The sequence below is a fragment of the Mesocricetus auratus genome, unplaced genomic scaffold, assembly GCF_017639785.1.
Source record: "Mesocricetus auratus isolate SY011 unplaced genomic scaffold, BCM_Maur_2.0 Super-Scaffold_100030, whole genome shotgun sequence".
NCBI lineage: Eukaryota > Metazoa > Chordata > Mammalia > Rodentia > Cricetidae > Mesocricetus > Mesocricetus auratus.
Window position 1 is genome coordinate 4524919 of NW_024429211.1, and position 22102 is coordinate 4547020.

The window sequence follows — 22102 nt, forward strand, 5'->3', positions numbered from 1 at the left end:
TCTGAGGACACGGGTCTATGATGACAAACCAACGTCATGAAGAGAGGTGATGACATAAATATCATGCTGAGGTTGGGGCTGCTGAGGCCCAGGCTAAAGGACAGGGGAGAAATGGGGGAATAATCCCATCAGGCCTTTCTCATAGGCCATTGCACAGGCCCTCATTCACCCAACAGTGTTTCCCTTCTGGGGAATCCTGTTAAGTCCAGGTGCTCTTCTTTAGGGGAGCATGTGTCCTGCCAAGGGAGGCACTTTTTGTCGAAATCTATATATGTCAAGTTGACCGGCATCAGCACACTTCTCATTTCCATCTCTTCTCTTCTGCATTTCAGTAAACGAGGAGGCAGACTTTATGCCCCAATCTTTTCACCTTCAGGTAGGTGGAAATATCAGCTTATTTACCTACCTGTCCTTTGAATATCCTCCTTTAAAAATTAGATAACAAGACCTTCTTGGAATCCAGTGAAATCTAAGCAATAAAACTTGGGATCTCCCTTCCTTTAGGGAACCCAATCTGACTTAGACCATGATAAAAGGGTGGTCACTGAAGATTTCTTGTCCTTTAGATTTCCAATTAGTAGATATTTGGTAACTGAGTTGTGAATTTTGGAAAAGATGGGACACAAGAAATGGGTCAGGACTTTCAGGTCATTCAAATCAAACAGTTCATTGATAAGTGAATGTATTTTTAAATACCTTCCATAATGATTGTTACTGCCTTGGCAAGACCTTCATGTTCTTTCTGTGCCAGGATGTATTCATGCCCCAGTCTTGCATAGATGATGCTCAGGGGTGTCCAGGAATTTTCAGGCCCAGGATTGCAAGGAGATCACTTGGTTACATTTCTGAGGGTCAAAAGGGAGACAGTGACTCACATTGCTCTTGGGGAATAATGTGCACAACAGAATAATAAATTTAGAAACCAATTTTTGTTAGGATTAAGGAACTTGTCCTGATATGCAGGCAACAAGCCACATGAGGCAATACAACAATGTGCAACTGGACAGGCATTGCCCTCTTGGCATAGAAGCACAGGCTCAGCATTATGTGGATAACCACTCACCACACATAAGTGACATGAGACCAGGCTAAAAACAGGGGAGAAATGGGGGACTATTCCCATCAGGCCTTTCTCATAGGTCAGTGCACAGGCCCTCATTCACCCAGCAGTGTTTCCCTTCTGGGGAATCCTGTGAAGTCCAGGTGCTCTTTTTTAGGGGAACTTGAGTCCTGCCAAGGAAAGCACTTTTTGGCGAAATCTATGTATGTCAATCTTGCCAGCATCAGCAATCTGCTCATTTCCATCTCTTCTCTTCTGAATTTCTGTGAATGAGGATGCACTCTTGGTGGCTCAATCATTTCACCTTCACGTTCTTCGAAATATCAGCTTAAGTACCTAGGTCGCCTTTAGATATCCTCCTTCAAAATTAGAAAACAAGACCTTCTAGGAATCCAGTGAAATTTAAGCCAGAGAACCTGGGTTCCCCTTCCTCTTTGGAATCCAATCTGACTAAGACCATGAAAAAAGGATGGAAATTAAAGATTCCGTGTTATTTTCATTTTCAGTAGTAGGTCTTGGTTAACTGAGCTGTGAATTTTCAAACAGATAGGACACATGAAATGGGTGAAGAAGTTCAGTCCATTTTCCCATTTTCCTTGCACAGCTCATTGATAGCTGAAAGTATATTTCAAATACTTTCCATGCTGATTGTTACTGCCTTGGCCACAGCTTCATGTTCTCACTGTGGCAGGATGTATTCATGCTCCAATATTGCATAGATGCTGCACAGGAGTGTCAAGTGTGAAGGCACAGGACTGCAGGGAGATCACTAGGTTACCTTACTGAGGGTCAAAAAGGAGACAGAGACTCACAGTTTACTAGTGGAGTAATGTACACATCTGTAAGTCAAACTCAGATAACTTTTCTTGTGTTAGGTTTAGAGAACTTGTCCTGCCATGCAGGCATCAGGTCACATGAAGCAATTTGACAGTTTGCAACTGACTAGGCATACCACTCTTGGCCTACATGAACAGGCTCTGCATCATGTGGTTACCCACTCACCAGACAAAATTCGCATGAAATGTCAAACTCATGAATGACATCCCAAGTTATAAAGGCCACCATCTTTAATGTGATAAGGAATTGGCTAAGATGACAGTTGAGGGCATGCTCTGCATGTGGTGCTTAGGCAGTTAAGATACATGAAGTTATGCATCCTAAAATGGTGAGTAGTCAATAATGTCAGAGTGAAATGGGTAGCTCTAAGAAGAGCAGTTGAGATATCTTGGACCTTGTAAGACACAGGGAATGATCAGATGGTAAAGTGTTTTCACCAAGACTATAATATGCCCTCCCTATGTTGTTTCACCTCGTGCAATAAATGCTGGAAGTGCGGATGAGGATGAAAACTGTGAGGGGTTAAACTTGGCTAGGTGTGCAAACAGGTAAATGCATTTGCAATTTACCATTATGTACCACAAAGCCCTGATTATGAATGCACCCAATCATCATAATCTAAGTTTTGAGCATTCCAAACCTGAGCATTGCAATTCTGCTGACACTGATTTTCAAATTTGGAACCCTAATGTTTTCCTTGACTGAGACAACTGCTTCTGGTTGATACCCTGCAGGAGTCTAATGCCCACGGACCATTTGTGTGAAGCTTGCCGAGACCTACCTTCAAGTTAGATGGTCTTTGTCATCCTGGTAAGCAGCACTGTTTTTATCCCATTAGCAGATATAGCTATGCCTTCTGAGGACACGGGTCTATGATGACAAACCAAAGGCATGAAGAGAGGTGATGACAAAATATCATGCAGAGGTTGTGGCTGCTGAGGCCCAGGCTAAAGGACAGGTGTGAAATGGGGGACTAGTGCCATCAGGCCTTTCTCATAGGCCAGTGCACAGGCCCTCATTCATCCAGGAGTGTTTCCCTTCTGGGGAATCCTGTTAAGTCCAGGTGCTCTTCTTTAGGGGAGCATGAATCCTGCCAAGGAAGGCACTTTTTGGCGAAATCTATGTATGTCAAGCTGACCAGAATCAGCACACTTCTCATTTCCATCTCTTCTCTTCTGCATTTCAGTAAACGAGGATGCTGACTTTGTGCCCCAATCTTTTCACCTTCAGGTAGGTGGAAATATCAGCTTATGTACCTACGTGTCCTTTGGAAATGCTCCTTCAAACATTAGATAACAAGACCTTCTTCGAATCCAGTGAAATCTAAGCCATAAAACTTGAGTTCTCCCTTCCTTTAGGGAACCCAATCTGACTTAGACCATGATAAAAGGATGGTCACTAAAGATTTCTTGTCTTTTAGATTTCCAATTAGTAGATATTTGGTAACTGAGTTGTGAATTTTGGAACAGATGGGACACAAGAAATGGGTCAGGACTTTCAGGCCACTCAAATCACACAGTTTATTGATAAGTGAATATATTTTTCATATATCTTCCATACTGATTGTTACTGCCTTGGCAAGAGATTCATGTTCTCACTGTGCCAGGACATATTCATGCTCCAGTCTTGCATAGATGTTGCTCAGGTGTGTCCCGGAGTGTTCAGGCCCAGGATTGCAGATAGATCACTACGTTACATTTCTGAGGGTCAAAAGGGAGACAGTGACTCACAGTGTTCTTGTGGAATAATGTACACAACAGTATAATGAATTTAGATACCAATTTTGTTTGTTAGTATTAAAGAACTTGTCCTGATATGCAGGCAACAAGCCACATGAGTCAATTTGACAATGTGCAACTGGACAGGCATTGCTCTCTTGCCATAGATGCACAGGCTCAGCATTATGTGGATACCCACTCACCACACATAAGTGACATGATATTTTTAACACAGGAATGTCATGCCAAGCTATATAGGCCTACATCCTTCATGTGATAAGGAATTGGGCAAGAGATCAGTTGAAGGGATCCTATGCAGGTGGTGCTTGAGAAGTTAAGAAACTTGAGGTTATACATCCTACAATGGTGAGTACTCAGTGATGTCAGAGGGAAGATGGATAGCTCTGTGCAGAGCAGAAGAGATGTCTGGATCCTAGTGAGACACAGTAAATGATCAGATAGTAGAATCCTTTCACCAGGCCTATAATATGCCCTTCTAATGGTCTGTCTCCTCATGCATTTAATGCTGGCAGTGCGGGTGAGGAGGAAACCAGTGAAGGGTTAATCTTGTCTAGGGGTGGCAAAACTAACTGAATTTGCAATTTACCATTATCTTCCCCTAAGGACCGATTATCAATGCACCCAATCATCGCAATGTAGATATTGTGCTTTCCAAAACTGAGCATTGCTATTCTGCTGACACTGACTTGCATCTTGGAACCAAAAATTTTCCTTGAATAAGACGACTGATTCTGCTTGATACCAAGCAGAAATCTAATACCCGATGACCATCTGTGTGAAGCTTGCCGAGACCTACCTTCTAAAGAGATGGTCTTTGTCATCCTGCAAAGCAGCACTGTTTGTATCCCACTAGCACGTATAGCTATGCCTTCTGAGGACACGGGTCTATGTTGACAAACCAACATCATGAAGAGAGGTGACGACATAAATATCATGCTGTGGTTGGCGCTGCTGAGACCCAGGCTAAAGGTCAGGGGAGAAATGGGGGAATAGTCCCATCAGGCCTTTCTCATAGGTCAGTGCACAGGCCCTCATTCACCCAGCAGAGTTTCCCTTCTGGGGAATCCTGTGAAGTTCAGGTGCTCTTCTTTAGGGGAGCATGAGTCCTGGTAAGGAAGGCACTTTTTGGCGAAATCCATGTATGTCAATCTTGCCAGCATCAGCAATCTGCTCATTTCCATATCTTCTCTTCTGCATTTCTGTGAATGAGGATGCACACTTGGTGGCCCAATCATTTCACCTTCACGTTCGTCGAAATATCGGCTTAAGTACCTAGGTCGCCTTTAGATATCCTCCTTCAAACATTAGAAAACAAGACCTTCTAGGAATCCACTGAAATTTAAGCCAGAGAACCTGGGTTCTCCTTCCTCTTTGGAATCCAATCTGACTAAGACCATGAAAAAAGGATGGAAATGAAAGATTCTGTGTTATTTGCAATTTCAGTAGTAGGTCTTGGTTTACTGAGCTGTTTATTTTCAAAGAAATAAGACACATGAAATGGGTGCAGAAGTTCAGTCCATTTTCCCGTTTTCCTTGCACAACTCATTAATAGGTGAAAGTATATTTCAAATACTTTCCATGCTGATTACTACTGCCTTGGCCACAGCTTCATGTTCTCACTGTGGCAGGATTTATTCATACTACAATATTGCATAGATGCTGCACAGGAGTGTCAAGTGTGAAGGCAAAGGACTGCAGAGAGATCACTAGGTTACTTTACTGAGGGTCAAAAGGAGACAGAGACTCACAGTGTACTAGTGGAGTAATGTATACATCTGTAAATCAAACTCAGATAACTTTTCTTGTGTTAGGGTTAGAGAACTAGTACTGCCATGCAGGCATCAGGTCACATGTAGCAATTTGATAGTTTTTAACTGACTAGGCATACCAATCTTGGCCTACATGAACAGGCTCTGCATCATGTGGTTACCCACTCACCAGACAAAATTCGCATGAAATGTCAAACTCATGAATGACATCCCAAGTTATATAGGCCACCATCTTTAATGTGATAAGTAATTGGCAAAGACGATAGTTGAGGGCATGCTCTGCATGTGGTGCTTAGGCAGTTAAGATAAATGAAGTTATGCTTACTAAAATGGTGAGTAGTCAATAATGTCATAGTGAAATAGGTAGCTCCACGAAGAGCAGTTGAGATATCTTGGACCATGTAAGACACAGGGAATGATCAGTTGGTAAAGTGTTTTCACCAAGACTATAATATGCCCTCCCTATGTTGTTTCACCTCGTGCAATAATTGCTGGAAGTGCCGATGAGGATGAAAACTGTGAAGGGTTAAACTTGGCTAGGAGTGCAAACAGGTAAACGCATTTGCAATTTACCATTATGTACCACAAAGCCCTGGTTATGAATGCACACAATCATCATAATCTAAGTTTTGAGCATTCCAAACCTGAGCATTGCAATTCTGCTGACACTGATTTTCAAATTTGAAACCCTAATATTTTCCTTGACTGAGACAACTGCTTCTGGTTGATACCCGCAGGAGTCTAATGCCCACGGACCATTTGTGTGAAGCTTGCCGAGACCTACCTTCAAGATAGATGGTCTTTGTCATCCTGGTAAGCAGCACTGTTTTTATCCCATTAGCAGATATAGCTATGCCTTCTGAGGACACGGGTCTATGATGACAAACCAAAGGCATGAAGAGAGGTGATGACAAAATATCATGCAGAGGTTGTGGCTGCTGAGGCCCAGGCTAAAGGACAGGTGTGAAATGGGGGACTAGTGCCACCAGGCCTTTCTCATAGGCCAGTGCACAGGCCCTCATTCACCCAGGAGTGTTTCCCTTCTGGGGAATCCTGTTAAGTCCAGGTGCTCTTCTTTAGGGGAGCATGAGTCCTGCCAAGGAAGGCACATTTTGGCGAAATCTATGTATGTCAAGGTGACCGGCATCAGCACACATCTCATTTCCATCTCTTCTCTTCTGCATTTCAGTAAACGAGGATGCTGACTTTGTGCCCCAATCTTTTCACCTTCAGGTAGGTGGAAATATCAGCTTATGTACCTACGTGTGCTTTGGATATGCTCCTTCAAACATTAGATAACAAGACCTTCTTTGAATCCAGTGAAATCTAAGCCATAAAAATTGGGTTCTCCCTTCCTTTAGGGAACCCAATCTGACTTAGACCATGATAAAAGGATGGGCACTAAAGATTTCTTGTCTTTTACATTTCCAATTAGTAGATATTTAGTAACTGAGTTGTGAATTTTGGAACAGATGGGACATAAGTAATGGGTCAGGACTTTCAGGCCATTGAAATCACACAGTTTATTGACAAGTGAATATATTTTTCAAATATATTCCTTAATGATTGTTACTGCCTTGGCAAGAGATTGATGTTCTCACTGTGCCAGGACGTATTCATGCTCCAATCTTGCATAGATGTTGCTCAGGAGTGTCCCGGAGTGTTCAGGACCAGGATTGCAGGGAGATCACTAGGTTACATTTCTGTGGTTCAAAAGGGAGACAGTGACTCACAGTGTTCTTGTGGAATAATGTATACAACAGTATAATGAATTTAGATACAAATTTTGTTTGTTAGGATTAATGAACTTGTCCTGGCAGGCAACAAGCAACATGAGGTATTCGAAAATATGCAACTGGACAGGCATTGCCCTCTTGCCATAGATGCACAGGCTCAGCATTATGTGGATACCCACTCACCACACATAAGTGACATGATATTTTTAACACAGGAATGTCAGGCCAAGCTCTATAGGCCTCCATCCTTCATGTGATAAGGAATTGGGCAAGAGATTAGTTGAAGGGATCCTATGTATGTGATGCTTGAGAATTTAAGAAACTTGAGGTTATACGTCCTACAATGGTGAGTACTCAGTGATGTCAGAGGGAAGTTGGATAGTGCTGTGCAGAGCAGAAGAGATGTCTTGATACTAGTGAGACATAGTAAATGATCAGATGGTAGAATCCTTTCACCAGGTCTATAATATGCCCTTCTAATGGTCTGTCTCCTCATACATTGAATGCTGGCAGTGAGGTTGAGGAGGAAACCAGTGAAGGGTTAATCTTGGCTAGGTGTGGCAAAACTAACTGCATTTGCAATTTATCATTATCTTCCCTTAAGCACCGATTATCAATGCACCCAATCATCACAATGTAGATATTGGGCTCTCCAAAATTGAGCATTGTTATTCTGCTGACACTGACTTGCATCTTGGAACCATAAAATTTTCCTTGACTAAGAAGACTGCTTCTGCTTTATACCCTGCAGAAATCTAATACCCGATGACCATTTGTGTGAAGCTTGCCGAGACCTTCCCTCTAAAGAGATGGTCTTTGTCATCCTGCAAACCAGCACTGTTTGTATCACACTAGCATGTATAGCTACGCCTTCTGAGGACACTGGACTATGATGACAAACCAACATCATGAAGAGAGATGATGACATAAAAATCATGCTGTGGTTGGGGCTGCTGAGACTTAGGCTGAAGGACAGGGGAGAAATGGGGGAATAGTCCCATCAGGCCTTTCTCATAGGTCAGTGCACAGGCCCTCATTCACACATCAGAGTTTCGCTTCTGGGGAATCCTGTGAAGTCCAAGTGCTCTTTTTTAGGGGAGCATGGGTCCTGCCAAAGAAAGCACTTTTTGGCGAAATCTATGTATGTCAATATTGCCAGCATCAGCAATCTGCTCATTTCCATCTCTTCTCTTCTGCATTTCTGTGAATGAGGATGCACACTTGGTGGCTCAATTATTTCACCTTCACTTTCTTCGAAATATCAGCTTAAGTACCTAGGTCGCCTTTAGATATCCTCCTTCAAATATTAAAAAAAGACCTTCTAGGAATCCAGTGAAATTTAAGCCAGAGAACCTGGGTTCTCCTTCCTCTTTGGAATCCAATCTGACTAAGACCATGAAAAAAGGATGGAAATGAAAGATTCCGTGTTATTTACAATTTCAATAGTAGGTCTTGGTTAACTGAGCTGTGAATTTTCAAACAGATGGGACTCATAAATGGGTGAAGAAGTTCAGTCCATTTTCCCATTTTCCTTGCAAGCTCATTGATAGGTGAAAGTATATTTCAAATAATTTCCATGCTGATTGGTACTGCCTTGGCCAATGCTTCATGTTCTCACTGTGGCAGGATGTATTCATGCTCCAATATTGCATAGATGCTGCAGAGGAGTGTCAAGTGTGAAGGCACAGGACTGCAGGGAGATCACAAGGTTACCTTACCTAAGGTCAAAAAGGAGACAGAGACTCATAGTTTACTAGTGGAATAATGTACATATCTGTAAGTCAAACTCATATAACTTTTCTTGTGTTAGGTTTAGAGAACTTGGCCTGCCATGCAGGCATCAGGTCACATGAAGCAATTTGACAGTTTGCAACTGACTAGGCATACCAATCTTGGCCTACATGAACACACTCTGCATCATGTGGTTACCCACTCACCAGACAAAATTCGCATGAAATGTCAAACTCATGAATGACATCCCAAGTTATAAAGGCCACCATCTTTAATGTGATAAGGAATTGGCTAAGACGGCAGTTGAGTGCATGCTCTGCAAGTGGTGCTTAGGCAGTTTAGATACATGAAGTTATGCATCCTAAAATGGTGAGTAGTCAATAAGGTCAGAGTGAAATGCGTAGCTCTAAGAAGATGAGTTGAGATATCTTGGACCTATAAGACACAGGGAATGATCAGATGGTAAAGTGTTTTCACCAAGACTATAATATGCCCTTCCTAAGTTGTTTCACCTCATGCAATAAATGCTGGAAGTGCGGGTGCGGATGAAAACTGTGAAGGGTTTAACTAAGCTAGGTGTGCAAACAAGTAAATGCATTTGCAATTTACAATTATGTACACCAAAGCTCTGATTATGAATGCACCCAATTATAAAATAAATTTTGAGCAATCCAAACCTGGGCATTACAATTCTGCTGACAATGATTTTCAAATTTGGAACCCTAATGTTTTCCTTGACTGAAACAACTGCTTCTGGTTGATACCATGCAGGAGTCTAATGCCCAGGGACCATTTGTGTGAAGCTTGCCGAGACCTACCTTCAAGTTAGATGGTCTTTGTCATCCTGGTAAGCAGCACTGTTTGTATCCCACTAGCAGGTATAGCTATGCCTTCTGAGGACACGGGTCTATGATGACAAACCAAGGCATGAAGAGAGGTGATGACAAAATATCATGCAGAGGTTGCGGCTGCTGAGGCCCAGGCTAAAGGACAGGGGAGAAATGGTGGACTACTCCCATTAGGCCTTTCTCATAGGCCAGAGCACGGTCCCTCATTCACCCAGCAGTGTTTCCCTTCTGGGGTATCCTGTTAAGTCCAGGTGCTCTTCTTTAGGGGAGCATGAGTCCTGCCAAGGAAGGCACTTTTTGGCGAAATCTATGTATGTCAAGCACCGGCATTGGCACAACTCTCATTTCCATCTCTTCTCTTCTGCATTTCAGTAAACAAGGATGCAGACTTTGTGCCCCAATCTTTTCACCTTCAGGTAGGTGGAAATATCAGCTTATGTACCTATGTGTCCTTTGGATATGCTCCTTCAAACATTAGATAACAAGTCCTTCTTTGAATGCAGGGAAATCTAAGCAATAAAACTTGGGATCTCCCTTCCTTTAGGTAACCCAATCTGACGTGGACCATGATAAAAGGATGGTCACTAAAGATTTCTTGTCTTTTAGATTTCCAATTAGTAGATATTTGGTAACTGAGTTGTGAATTTTGGAAGAGATGGGACACAAGAAATGGGTCAGGACTTTCATGTCATACAAATCACACAGATCATTGATAAGTGACTGTATTTTTCTAATACCTTCCATACTGAATGTTACTGCCTTGGCAAGAGATTCAAGCTCTCCCTGTGCCAGGACATATTCATGCTCCAGTCTTGCATAGATGCTGCACAGGAGTGTCAAGTGTGAAGGCATGGGACTGTAGGTAGAACACTAGGTTACCTTACTGAGGGTCAAAAAGGAGACAATGACTCACAGTTTATTAGTGGAGTAATGTACACATCTGTAAGTCAAACTCAGATAACTTTTTTGTGCTAGGTTTAGAGTACTTGTACTGCCATACAGGCATCAGGTCACATGAAGCAATTTGACAGTTTGCAACTGACTAGACATACCAATCTTGGCCTACATGAACAGGCTCTGAATCATGTGGTTACCCACTCACCAGACAAAATTCGCATGAAATATCAAACTCACGAATGACAACCCAAGTTATAAAGGCCACCATCTTTAATGTGATAAGGAATTGGCGAAGACGACAGTTGAGGGCATGCTCTGGATGTCGTGCTTAGGCAGTTAAGATATATGAAGTTATGCATCCTAAAATGGTGAGTAGTCAATAATGTCAGAGTGAAATGGGTAGCTCTAAGAAGTGCAGTTGAGATATCTTGGACCTTGTAAGACACAGGGAATGATCAGATTGTAAAGTGTTTTCACCAAGACTATAATATGCCCTCCCTATGTTGTTTCACCTCGTGCAATAAATGCTGGAATTGCGGATGAGGATGAAAACTGTGAAGGGTTAAACTTGGCTAGGTGTGCAAACAGGTAAATGCATTTGCAATTTGCCGTTATGTACGCCAAATCGCTGATTATCAATGTACCCAATCATCATAATCTAAGTTTTGAGCATTCCAAACCTGAGCATTACAATTCCGCTGACACTGATTTTCAAATTTGGAACCCTAATGTTTTCCTTGACTGAGACAAATGCTTCTGGTTGATACCCTGCAGGAGTATTTGTGTGAAGCTTGCCGAGACCTAACTTCAAGTTAGATGGTCTTTGTCTTCCTGGTAAGCAGCACTGTTTGTATCCCACTAGCAGGTATAGCTATGCCTTCTGAGAACACGGGTCTATGATGAAAAACCAAAGGCATGAAGTGAGGTGATGACAAAATATCATGCAGAGGTTGTGGCTGCTGAGGCCCTGGCTAAAGGACAGGGGAGAAATGGGGGACTAGTCCCATCAGGCCTTTCTCATATGCCAGTGCACAGGCCCTCATTCACCCAGCAGTGTTTCCCTTCTGGGGTATCCTGTTAACTCCAGGTGCTCTTCTTTAGGGGAGCATGAGTCCTGCCAAGGAAGTCACTTTTTGGCGAAATCTATGTATGTCAAGCACCGGCATCAGCACACTTCTCATTTCCATCTCTTCTCTTCTGTATTTCAGTAAGCGAGGATGCAGACTTTGTGCCCCAATCTATTCACCTTCAGATAGGTGGAAATATCAGCCTATGTACCTACGTGTCCTTTGGATATGCTCCTTCAAACATTAGATAACAAGACCTTTTGGAATCCAGTGAACTCTAAGCCAAAAAACTTGGGTTCTCCTTTCCTTTAGGGAACCCAATCTGACTTAGACCATGATAAAAGGATGGTCACTAAAGATTTCTTGTCTTTTATATTTCCAATTAGTAGATATTACTTAACTGAGTTGTGATATTGGAACGGATGGGAAAAAAGAAATGGGTCAGGACTTTCAGGCCATTCAAATCACACTGTTCATTGATAAGTGAATGTAGTTTTCAAATACCTTCCATACTGATTGTTACTGCCTTGGCAAGAGCTTCATGTTCTCACTGTGCCAGGACGTGTTCATGATCCAGTCTTGCATAGATGCTTCACAGGAGTGTCAAGTGTGAAGGCAAAGGACTGCAGGTAGAACAATTGGTTACCTTACTGAGGGTCTAAAAGGAGACAGAGACTCACAGTTTACCAATGGAGTAATGTACACATCTGCAAGTCAAACTCAGATAACTTTTTTGTGTTACGTTTAGAGAACTTGTCCTGCCATGCAGGCCTCAGGTCACATGAAGCAATTTGACAGTTTGCAACTGACTAGGCATACCACTCTTGTCCTACATGAACAGGCTCTGCATCATGTGGTTACCCACTCACCAGACAAAATTCGCATGAATGGTCAAACACATGAATGACATCCCAAGTTATGAAGGTCACAATCTTTAATGTGATAAGTAATTGGCTAAGACGACAATTGAGTGCATCCTATAAATGTGGTTCTTGGGCAGTTAAGATACATGAAGTTATGCATACTAAAATTGTGAGTAGTCAATAATGTCAGAGTGAAATGGGTAGCTCTAAGAAGAGCAGTTGAGATATCTTGGGCCTTGTAAGACACAGGGAATGATCAGATGGTAAAGTGTTTTCACCAAGACTATAATATGCCCTCCCTATGTTGTTTCACCTCGTGCAATAAATGCTGGAAATGCGGATGAGGATGAAATCTGATAAGCGTTAAACTTGGCTAGGTTTGCAAACAGGTAAATGTATTTGCAATTTGCCATTATGTACCCCAAAGCCCTGATTATCAATGCACCCAATCATCATAATCTAAGTTTTGAGCATTCCAAACCTGAGCAATGAATTTTGCTAACACTGATTTTCAAATTTGGAACCTTAATGTTTTCCTTGACTGAGACAACTGCTTCTGGTTGATACCCTGCAGGAGTCTAATGCCCACGGACCATTTGTGTGAAGTTTGCCGAGACATACCTTCAAGTTAGATGGTCTTTGTCCTCCTGGTAAGCAGCACTGTTTGTATCCCACTAGCTGGTACAGCTATGCCTTCTGAGGACACGGGTCTATGATGACAAACCAAAGGCATGAAGAGAGGTGATGACAAAATATCATGCAGAGTTTGCGGCTGCTGAGGCCCAAGCTAAAGGACAGGGGAGAAATGGGGGACTAGCCAGATCAGGCCTTTCTTATAGGACAGTGCACAGGCCCTCATCAACCCAGCAGTGTTTCCCTTCTGGGAAATCCTGTTAAGTCCAGGTGCTCTTCTTTAGTGGATCATGAATCCTGCCAAGGAAGGCACTTTTTGGCGAAATCTATGTATGTCAAGCTGACCAGAATCAGCACACTTCTCATTTCCATTTCTTCTCTTCTGCCTTTCAGTAAACGAGGATGCTGACTTTGTGCCCCAATCTTCTCACCTTCAGGTAGGTGGAAATATCAGCCTATGTACCTACGTGTCCTTTGGCTATCCTCCTTCAAACATTAGATAACAAGTCCTTCCTGGACCCCGTGAAATCTAAGCCATAAAACTTGGGTTCTCCCTTCCCTTAGGGAACCCAATCTAACTTAGACCGTGATAAAAGGATGGTCACTAAGGATTTCTTGTCTTTTGGATATCCAATTAGTAGATATTTGGTAACTGAGTTGTGAATTTTGGAACAGATGGGACACAAGAAATGGGTCAGGACTTTCATGCCATTCAAATCACACAGTTCATTGATAATTGAATATATTTTTCAAATACCTTCCATGCTGAATGTTACTGCCTTGGCAAGAGATTCAAGTTCTCACTGTGCCAGGACGTATTCATGCTCCAGTCTTGCATAGACGTTGCTCAGGAGTGTCCCGGAGTGTTCAGGCCCAGGATTGCAGGGAGAACACTAGGTTACCTTTCTGAGGGTCAAAAGGGAGACAGTGACTCACAGTGATCTTGTGGAATAATGTACACAACAGTATAATAAATTTAGATACCAATTTTGTTTGTTAGGATTAATGAACTTGTCCTGATATGCAGGCAACAAGCCACATGAGGCAATTCGACAAATTGCACCGGGACAGGCATTGCCCTCTTGCCATAGATGCACAGGCTCACCATTATGTGGATACCCACTCACCAGACAAATTCATATGAAATGTCAAACACATGAACGACATTCCAAGTTATAAAGGCCACCATGCTTCATGTGATAAGGTAATGGCTAAGACAACAGTTGACGGCATCCTATAAATGTGGTGCTTGGGCAGTTATGATACATGAAGTTATGCATCCTAAAATGGTGAGTAGTCAATGATGTCAGGATGAAATGGGAAGCTCTAAGCAGAGCAGCTGAATTTCTTGTACCTTGAAAGACACAGTAAATGATGAGATGCTAAAGTGTTTTCACCAAGACTATAATATGCCCTCCCTATGATGTTTTACCTCATGCAATAAATGCTGGAAGTGCGGATGAGAATGAAAACTGTGAAGGGTTAAACTTGGCTAGGTGTGCAAACAGGTAAATGCATTTGAAATTTACCATTATGTACCCCAAAGCCCTGATTATCAATGCACCCAATGATCATAATCTATGTTTTGGGCATTCCAAACCTGAGCATTGCAACTCTGTTGACACTGACTAGTAAATTTGGAACCCTTATATTTTACTTGACTGAGACAACTGCTTCTGCTTGATACCCTGCAGGATTCTAATGCCCGCAGGCCATTTGTGTGAACCTTGCCGAGACCTACCTGCATGTTAGATGGTTTTTGTCATCATGGTAAGCAGCACTGTTTGTATGCCACTAGCAGGTATAGCTATGCCTTCTGAGGACACGGGTCTATGATGACAAACCAAAGGCATGAAGAGAGGTGATGACAAAATATCATGCAGAGTTTGAGGCTGCTGAGGCCCAGGCTAAAGGACAGGGGAGAATTGGGGGACTAGTCCCATCAGGCCTTTCTCATAGGCCAGTGCACAGGCCCTCTCTCACCCAGCAGTGTTTCCCTTCAGGGAAATTCTGTTAAGTCCAGGTGCTCTTCTTTAGGGGAGCATGAGTCCTGCCAAGGGAGGCACTTTTTGGCGAAATCTATGTATGTCAAGCTTACTGGCATCAGCACTCTTCTCATTTCCATTTCTGCTCTGCTGCATTTCAGTAAACGAGGATGCAGACTTTGTGCCCCAATCTTTTCACCTTCAGGTAGGTGGAAATATCAGCCTATGTCCCTACGTGTCCTTTGGATATCCTCATTCAAACATTTGATAACAAGACCTTCTTGGAATCCAGTGAAAACTAAGCCATAAAACTTGGGTTTTCCCTTCCTTTAGACAACCCAATCTAACTTAGACCATGATAAAAGGATGCTCACTAAAGATTTCTTGTCTTTTAGATTTCCAATTAGTGAATATTTGGTAACTGAGTTGTGAATTTTGGAACAGATGGGACACAAGAATTGGGTCAGGACTTTCAGGCCATTCAAATCAAACAGTTCATTAATAAGTGAATGTATTTTTCAAATACCTTCCATACTGATTGTTACTGCCTTGGCAAGAGCATCATGATCTCACTGTGCCAGGACGTATTCATGCTCCAGTCTTGCACAGATGGTGCTCAGGGGTGTCCCGGAGTGTTCAGGCCCAGGATTGCAGGAAGATCACTAGTACACCTTTCTGGGGGTCAAAAGGGAGACAGTGAATCACATTGTTCTTGTGGAATAATGTACAAAACATTATAATAAACCTTGATACCATTTTTTTGTTCGGTGTAATGATCTTGTCCTGATAGGAAGGCAACAAACCACATGAGGCAATACAACAATGTGCAACTGGACAGGCATTGCCCTCTTGGCATAGATGCACAGGCTCAGCATTATGTGGATACCCACTCACCAAACATAAGTGACATGATATATCTGACACAGGAATGTCATCCCATGCTATAGAGTCCTACATCCTTCATGTGATAAGGAATTGGGCCAGAGATCAGTTAAAGGGATCCTATGCATGTGGTGTTTGAGAAGTTAAGAAACTTGAGGCTATACATCCTACAATGGTGAGTACTTAGTGATGTCAGAGGGAATTTGGATAGCTCTGAGCAAAGCAGATGAGATGTCTTGAACCTAGTGAGACACAGTAAATGATCAGATGGTAGAATCTTTTCACCAGTCTGATAATATCCCCTTCCAATGGTATGTCACCTTATGCATTGAATGCTGGCAGTGAGGTTGAGGAGGATACCAGTGAAGGATTAAACTTGGCTACGTGTGTCAAATGGTAACAGATTTTGCAATTTATCATAACTTCCCCCATGCACTGATTATCAATGCAGCCAATCATCACAATGTAGATACTGGGCTTTCCAAAAGTGAACATTGCATTCTTCAAACACTGACTTGCAACTTGGAACCATAAAATTTTCTTTGATTGAGACGACTGATTCTACTTGATACTCTGCAGAAATCCAATACCCGATGACCAATTATCTGAAGCTTGCCGATACCTCCTTTCTAAAGAGATGGTCTTTGTCATCCTGAAAATCAGCACTGTTAGTATCCCACTAGTAGATAGAACTATGCCTACTGAGGACACTGGTCTATGATGACAAACCAACGACATGAAGAGAGGTGATGACATAAATATCATGCTGTGGTTGGGGCTGCTGAGACCCAGGCTAAAGGACAGGGGAGAAATGGGGGAATAGTCCCGTCAGGCCTTTATCATAGGCCAGTGCACAGGACCTCATTCACCAAACAGTGTTTCCCTTTTGGGGAATCCTGTTAAGCCCAGGTTCTCTTGTAAGGGGAGCATGAGTCCTGCCAAGAACGGCACTTTTTGGCGAAATCTATGTATGTCAAGCTGACTGGCATCAGCACACTGCTCATTTCCATATCTTCTCTTCTGCATTTCAGTGACCGAGGATGCAGATTTGGTGCCCCAATCTTTTCACCTTCAGGTAGGTGGAAATATCAGTTTAAGTACCTATGTGTTTTTTGATATCCTCCTTCAAACATTAGATAACAAGACCTTCTTCGAATCCAGTGAAATCTAAGCCATAAAATTTGGGTTCTCCCTTCCTTTAGGGAACCCAATCTGACTTAGACCATGAAAAAAAGGATGGACACTAAAGATTTCTTGCCTTTACATTTCTAAGTAGTAGATACGCGGTAACTGAGCTGTGAATTTTGGAACACATGGGACACAAGAAATGGGTCAGGACTTTAAGGCCATTCAAATCACACAGCTCATTGATAGGTGAATATATTTTTCAAATACCTTCCATACTGATTGTTCTGGTTTGGAAAGAGCTTCATGTTATCACTGTTCCAGGAAGTATTCATGCTCCAGTCTTGCATAGATGTTGCTCAGGAGAGTCCAGGGTTCAGGCCCAGGGTTGCAGGGAGATTACTAGGTTACATTTCTGAGGGTCATAAGGGAGACAGTGACTCAAAGTGTTCTAGATGAATAATGAACACAACAGTATAATAAACTTAGATACCATTTCTTTTTGTGAGGATTAGTGAACTTGTCCTGATATGCAGGCTACAAGCCACTTGAGGCCATTCGAAAATTTGCAACTGGACAGGCATTCCCATCTTGGCATAGATGCACAGGCTCAGCATTTTCTGGATACGCACTCACCACACATAAGTGACATGATATATCAAAAATAGGAATGTCATCCCAAGCTCTATAGACCTCCATTCTTCTTGTGGTAAGTATTTGGGCAAGAGACAAGGTGAAGGGATCCTATGCATGTGGTGCTTGAGAAGTTAAGAAACTTGAGGTTATACATCCTACAATGGTGAGTACTCAGTGATGTCAGAGAGAACTTTGATAGCTCTGTGCAGAGCAGATGACATGTCTTGAACCTAGTGAGACACAGTAAATGATCAGATGGTAAAATCTTTTCACCAGGCCTATAATATGTCCTTCCAATGGTCTGTCACCTCATGCATTGAATGCTGGCAGTGAGGTTGAGGAGGAAACCAGTGAAGGGTTAATCTTGTCTAGCTGTGGCAAAAGGTAACTGCTTTTCCAATTTATCATTATCTTCCACTAAGCACCGAATATTATTGCACCCAATCATCGCAATGTAGATTTGGCTTTCCAACACTGAGCATTGCAATTCTGCTGACACTGACTTGCATCTTGGAACCATAAAATTTTCCTTGACTAAGACGACTGATTCTGCTTGATACCCTGAAGAAATTTAATACCCAATGACCATTTGTGTGAAGCCGGTGGAGACCTACATTCTAAATAGATGGTTTCTGTCATCATGCAAAGCACCACTGTTTGTATCTCATTAGCAGGTAAAGCAATGCCTCCAGAGGACAAGGGTCTATGATGACAAACCAACGTCATGAAGAGAGGTGATGACATACATATCATGCTGGGGTTGTGGCTGCTGAGACCCAGCCTAAAGAAGAGGGGAGAAATAGGGGACTAATCCCATCAGGCCTTTCTCTTAGGCCAGTGCACAGGACCTCATTCACCCAGCAGTGTTTCCCTTCTGGGGAAACCTCGGCTCTCCCTCCCTCTTTGGAATCCAATCTGACTAAGACCATGCAAAAAGGATGGTCATTAATGTTTTCTTATCTTTTAGATTTCCAATTAGTAGATATTTGGTAACTGAGTTGGGAATTTTGGAACAGAGGGGACACAAGAAATGGGTCAGGACTTTCAGGCCATTCAAATCAAATAGTTCATTGATAAGTGAAAGTATTTTTCAAGTACCTTCCATACTGATTGTTACTGCCTTGGCAAGAGCTTCATGTTCTCACTGTGCCAGGACGTATTCATGCTCCAGTCTTGCATAGATGTTGCTCAGGAGTGTCCCGGAATGTTCAGGCCCAGGATTGCAGGGAGATCACTAGGATACCTTTCTGAGGGCAAAAAGGGAGACAGTGACTCACAGTGTTCTTGTGGAAAAATGTACACAAAAATATAATAAATTTAGATACCAATTTTGTTTGTTAGGATTAATGAACTTGTCCTGATATGCAGGCAACAAGCCACATTAGGCAATTCGACAATGTGCAACTGGACATGCATTGCCCTCTTGCCATAGATGCACAAGCTCAGCATTATGTGGACACCCACTCACCAAACATAAGTGACATGATATTTCTAACACAGGAATGTCATCCCATGCTAAATATGCCTACATCCTTCAAGTGATATGGAATTGGCCACAGATCAGTTGAAGGGATCCTATGCATGTGGTGCTTGGGAAGTTAAGAAACTTGAGGTTATACATCCTACAATTTTTAGTACTCCGTGATGTCAGAAGTAAGTTGGAAAGCTCTGTGCAGAGCCGAAGAGATGTTTTGAACCTAGTGAGACACAGTAAATGATCAGATGGTAGAAACTTTTCACCAGGCATATAATATGCCCTTGTAATGATCTGAAACCTCATGCATTGAATGCTGGCAGTGAGGATGATGAGGAAACCAGTGAAAGGTCAATCTTGTCTAGGTGTGCCTAAAGGTAACTGCATTTGCAATTTGTCATTATCTTCCCCTAAGCACCGATTGTCAATGCACCCAATCATCGCAATGTAGATATTGGGCTTTCCAAAACTGAGCATTGATATTCTGCTGACACTGACTTGCATCTTGGAACCATAAAATTTTCCTTGACTATGACGACTGCTTCTGCTTTATACCCTGCAGGAGTCTAATGCCCGCGGACAATTTGTGTGAAGCTTGCGGTGACCTACCTTCAAGTTAGATAGTCTTTGTCATCCTGGTAATCAGCACTGTTTGTATCCCACTAGCAGGTATAGCTATGACTTCTGAGGACAAGGGTCTATAATGACAAACCAACGTCATTAAGAGAGTTGATGACATAAATATCATGCTGTGGTTGGGGCTGCAGAGACCCAGGCTAAAGGACAGGGGAGAAATGGGGGAATAGTCCCATCAGGCCTTTCTCATAGGTCAGTGCACAGGCCCTCATTTACCCAGCAGTGTTTCCCTTCTGGGGAATCCTGTGAAGTCCAGGTGCTCTTTTTTTAGGGGAGCATGTGTTCTGCCAAGGAAGGCACTTTTTGGCGAAATCTATGTATGTCAATCTTGCCAGCAGCATCAATCTGCTCATTTCCATCTCTTCTCTTCTGCATTTCTGTGAATGAGGATGCATACTTGGTGGCTCAATCATTTCACCTTCACGTTCGTCGAAATATCACCTTAAGTACCTAGATCACCTTTAGATATCCTCCTTTATTTTTTTTTCTTTTTTATCATTTTTATTTTAATTTTAAATAGCTTGTTTTACATGTCAATCCCAGTTCCCTCTCCCTCTCCTCCTCCCGTACTCCCCTTGCCCCCTCCCTCCAACCCTATTGCCAAATCCTTCCCCAAAAGGGGATATCTAGAGTCTGTCATTTTACTCTTGATAGGTTCCAGGCACTCCCCTAAGAGTCCAGGCTGAGAGAGCATCAATCTTTGTGCTATAGGCACACGAAGACAGTTTGTGTACCAGGGATACACACTGATCCACAGCTCAGGGCCCCATAGGTTGCCCAGGCCTTCTCACTGACACTCACATTTGGGGGGTCCAGATCAGTCCCATTCTGGCCTCCCCACTGTCGTTCTGGTGTCCAAGAGCTCTCCCCTGTTCAGTTCAGCTGTCTCTGCTGATTTTGCCAGCCCATTCTTGGCCAATTTGCTCATCACTCCTCTCTCTCTGTCACTGGGTTCCTTGGGTTCAGTTCAGTGCTTAATTGTGTGTTTGCCTCTGCTTCAATCAGTCACAGGATGAAGGCTCCCGGATGGTTATAGACATCAAGTTCATTATCAGGAATGGGCATTCGAGGTGGTCCCTCCAGTATTGCTTAGCTTGCCAATTGTTGTTATCCCTTTAGATCACTCGAGGTCACTCTGGTGCCTGATCTGTCTTCGAAACTATGATTCCCTCTTCCCCCTATTCTACCCCCACCCCCTCAACCCCCTGCTCCCCCATGACCAACTCCCTTCCTCTTCACCCCCTCTCTTCTTTTTTTTAAATTGTATTTTCCAGTTTAAATTTAGATAAGAAATAAGGTTGCTTCTCAAGTTAGTTCCAGGTCCCTCTCCCATTCCCTCCCTTCCTCCCGAGCCCTCCCCCCCCGTTATCCCCTCATTTCCCCAGGGAGGGTGAGGCCCTCCATGGGGGTGTGCATAGTCTGTCATTTCATATAGGGCAGGGCCTAGACCCTTCCCCAAGAGTTCGGGGTGAGAGTGCACCTCACATTGTTCTATGGGAGTCCAAAGTCCGTGTGTATACTTGGGATGGGTACTGATCTGCTGCCCAAGGCTCAATAGATTCCCTAGGCCTCCTCACTGACACCCAGATTCAGGGGGTCTTGATCAGTCCCATGATGGCTTCCCAGGCTGATGCCTGGGATTCAGAGTTAACCTTTGTCTGGTCATCTGTTTCTGGGGGTTAAACCAGTCCAATCTTAATCCCTTTGATCATCAGTCCTCCCTCTCTGTTACTGGCTTACTTGAGTTCAGCTCAGTACTTAACCAAGGGAGTTTGCCTCTTCTTCGATCAGCCACTAAATAAAGTTTCTGTTTCCCAGACTCTCTGGCCATAGGATTGTAGGCTGGCACTCCCCAGATCTATGTCTAAAATCCATATATGAGAGAGTACATGCCATGTTTCTCTTTTTGTGACTGGGTTACTTCACTCAGGATGGTTTCTTCTAGTGTCATCCTTTTGCCTGAGAATCTCATGATTCCATTATTTTTTTCTGCTGAATAGTACTCCATTGTGTAGATGTACCACATTTTCTCTATCCACTCTTCAGGTGAGGGACATCTAGGTTGCTTCCAAGTTCTGGCTATTACAAATAAAGCTGCTATGAACATACTGGAACAGACATCTTTGTTGTATGAATGGGCATCTTTGGGATATATGCCTAAGAGTGGAGTTGCTGGGTCTTGTG

At 42.9% G+C, this 22102-nt stretch overlaps 1 long non-coding RNA gene and 12 other non-coding genes across 26 annotated transcripts in view; all 13 read left to right on the forward strand.

Moving 5' to 3' along the window:
• LOC121134745 overlaps positions 1–22102 on the forward strand; it is an 89267-nt gene that overhangs the window by 23291 nt on the left and 43874 nt on the right. For 8 of the 14 annotated variants that reach the window (XR_005871938.1, XR_005871935.1, XR_005871944.1 and 5 more), the window contains 13 exons: positions 333–376; positions 2632–2707; positions 3084–3127; positions 6143–6218; positions 6595–6638; positions 9644–9719; positions 10093–11451; positions 13122–13197; positions 13574–13617; positions 14208–14384; positions 14875–14950; positions 15327–15370; positions 17079–17122. This is a non-coding gene — a long non-coding RNA (uncharacterized LOC121134745). The remainder of the gene's footprint in view (positions 1–332; positions 377–2631; positions 2708–3083; positions 3128–6142; positions 6219–6594; positions 6639–9643; positions 9720–10092; positions 11452–13121; positions 13198–13573; positions 13618–14207; positions 14385–14874; positions 14951–15326; positions 15371–17078; positions 17123–22102) is intronic. The other 6 variants (XR_005871937.1, XR_005871940.1, XR_005871939.1 and 3 more) reach the window with 6 other exon arrangements.
• LOC121134862 lies at positions 12–90 on the forward strand. The gene has a single exon (XR_005872071.1). It is a non-coding gene; the product is annotated as a small nucleolar RNA SNORD115 (small nucleolar RNA).
• LOC121134948 lies at positions 2764–2841 on the forward strand. The gene has a single exon (XR_005872150.1). It is a non-coding gene; the product is annotated as a small nucleolar RNA SNORD115 (small nucleolar RNA).
• LOC121134904 lies at positions 4518–4596 on the forward strand. The gene has a single exon (XR_005872111.1). It is a non-coding gene; the product is annotated as a small nucleolar RNA SNORD115 (small nucleolar RNA).
• On the forward strand, positions 6275–6352 carry LOC121134949. Its single transcript, XR_005872151.1, has one exon. It is a non-coding gene; the product is annotated as a small nucleolar RNA SNORD115 (small nucleolar RNA).
• Positions 8025–8103, forward strand: LOC121134946. The gene has a single exon (XR_005872149.1). It is a non-coding gene; the product is annotated as a small nucleolar RNA SNORD115 (small nucleolar RNA).
• LOC121134960 lies at positions 9776–9852 on the forward strand. Its single transcript, XR_005872162.1, has one exon. It is a non-coding gene; the product is annotated as a small nucleolar RNA SNORD115 (small nucleolar RNA).
• On the forward strand, positions 11508–11585 carry LOC121134963. The gene has a single exon (XR_005872165.1). It is a non-coding gene; the product is annotated as a small nucleolar RNA SNORD115 (small nucleolar RNA).
• LOC121134941 lies at positions 13254–13331 on the forward strand. The gene has a single exon (XR_005872146.1). It is a non-coding gene; the product is annotated as a small nucleolar RNA SNORD115 (small nucleolar RNA).
• On the forward strand, positions 15007–15084 carry LOC121134924. The gene has a single exon (XR_005872130.1). It is a non-coding gene; the product is annotated as a small nucleolar RNA SNORD115 (small nucleolar RNA).
• LOC121134935 lies at positions 16759–16837 on the forward strand. The gene has a single exon (XR_005872140.1). It is a non-coding gene; the product is annotated as a small nucleolar RNA SNORD115 (small nucleolar RNA).
• On the forward strand, positions 18508–18586 carry LOC121134900. Its single transcript, XR_005872107.1, has one exon. It is a non-coding gene; the product is annotated as a small nucleolar RNA SNORD115 (small nucleolar RNA).
• Positions 19977–20055, forward strand: LOC121134874. Its single transcript, XR_005872082.1, has one exon. It is a non-coding gene; the product is annotated as a small nucleolar RNA SNORD115 (small nucleolar RNA).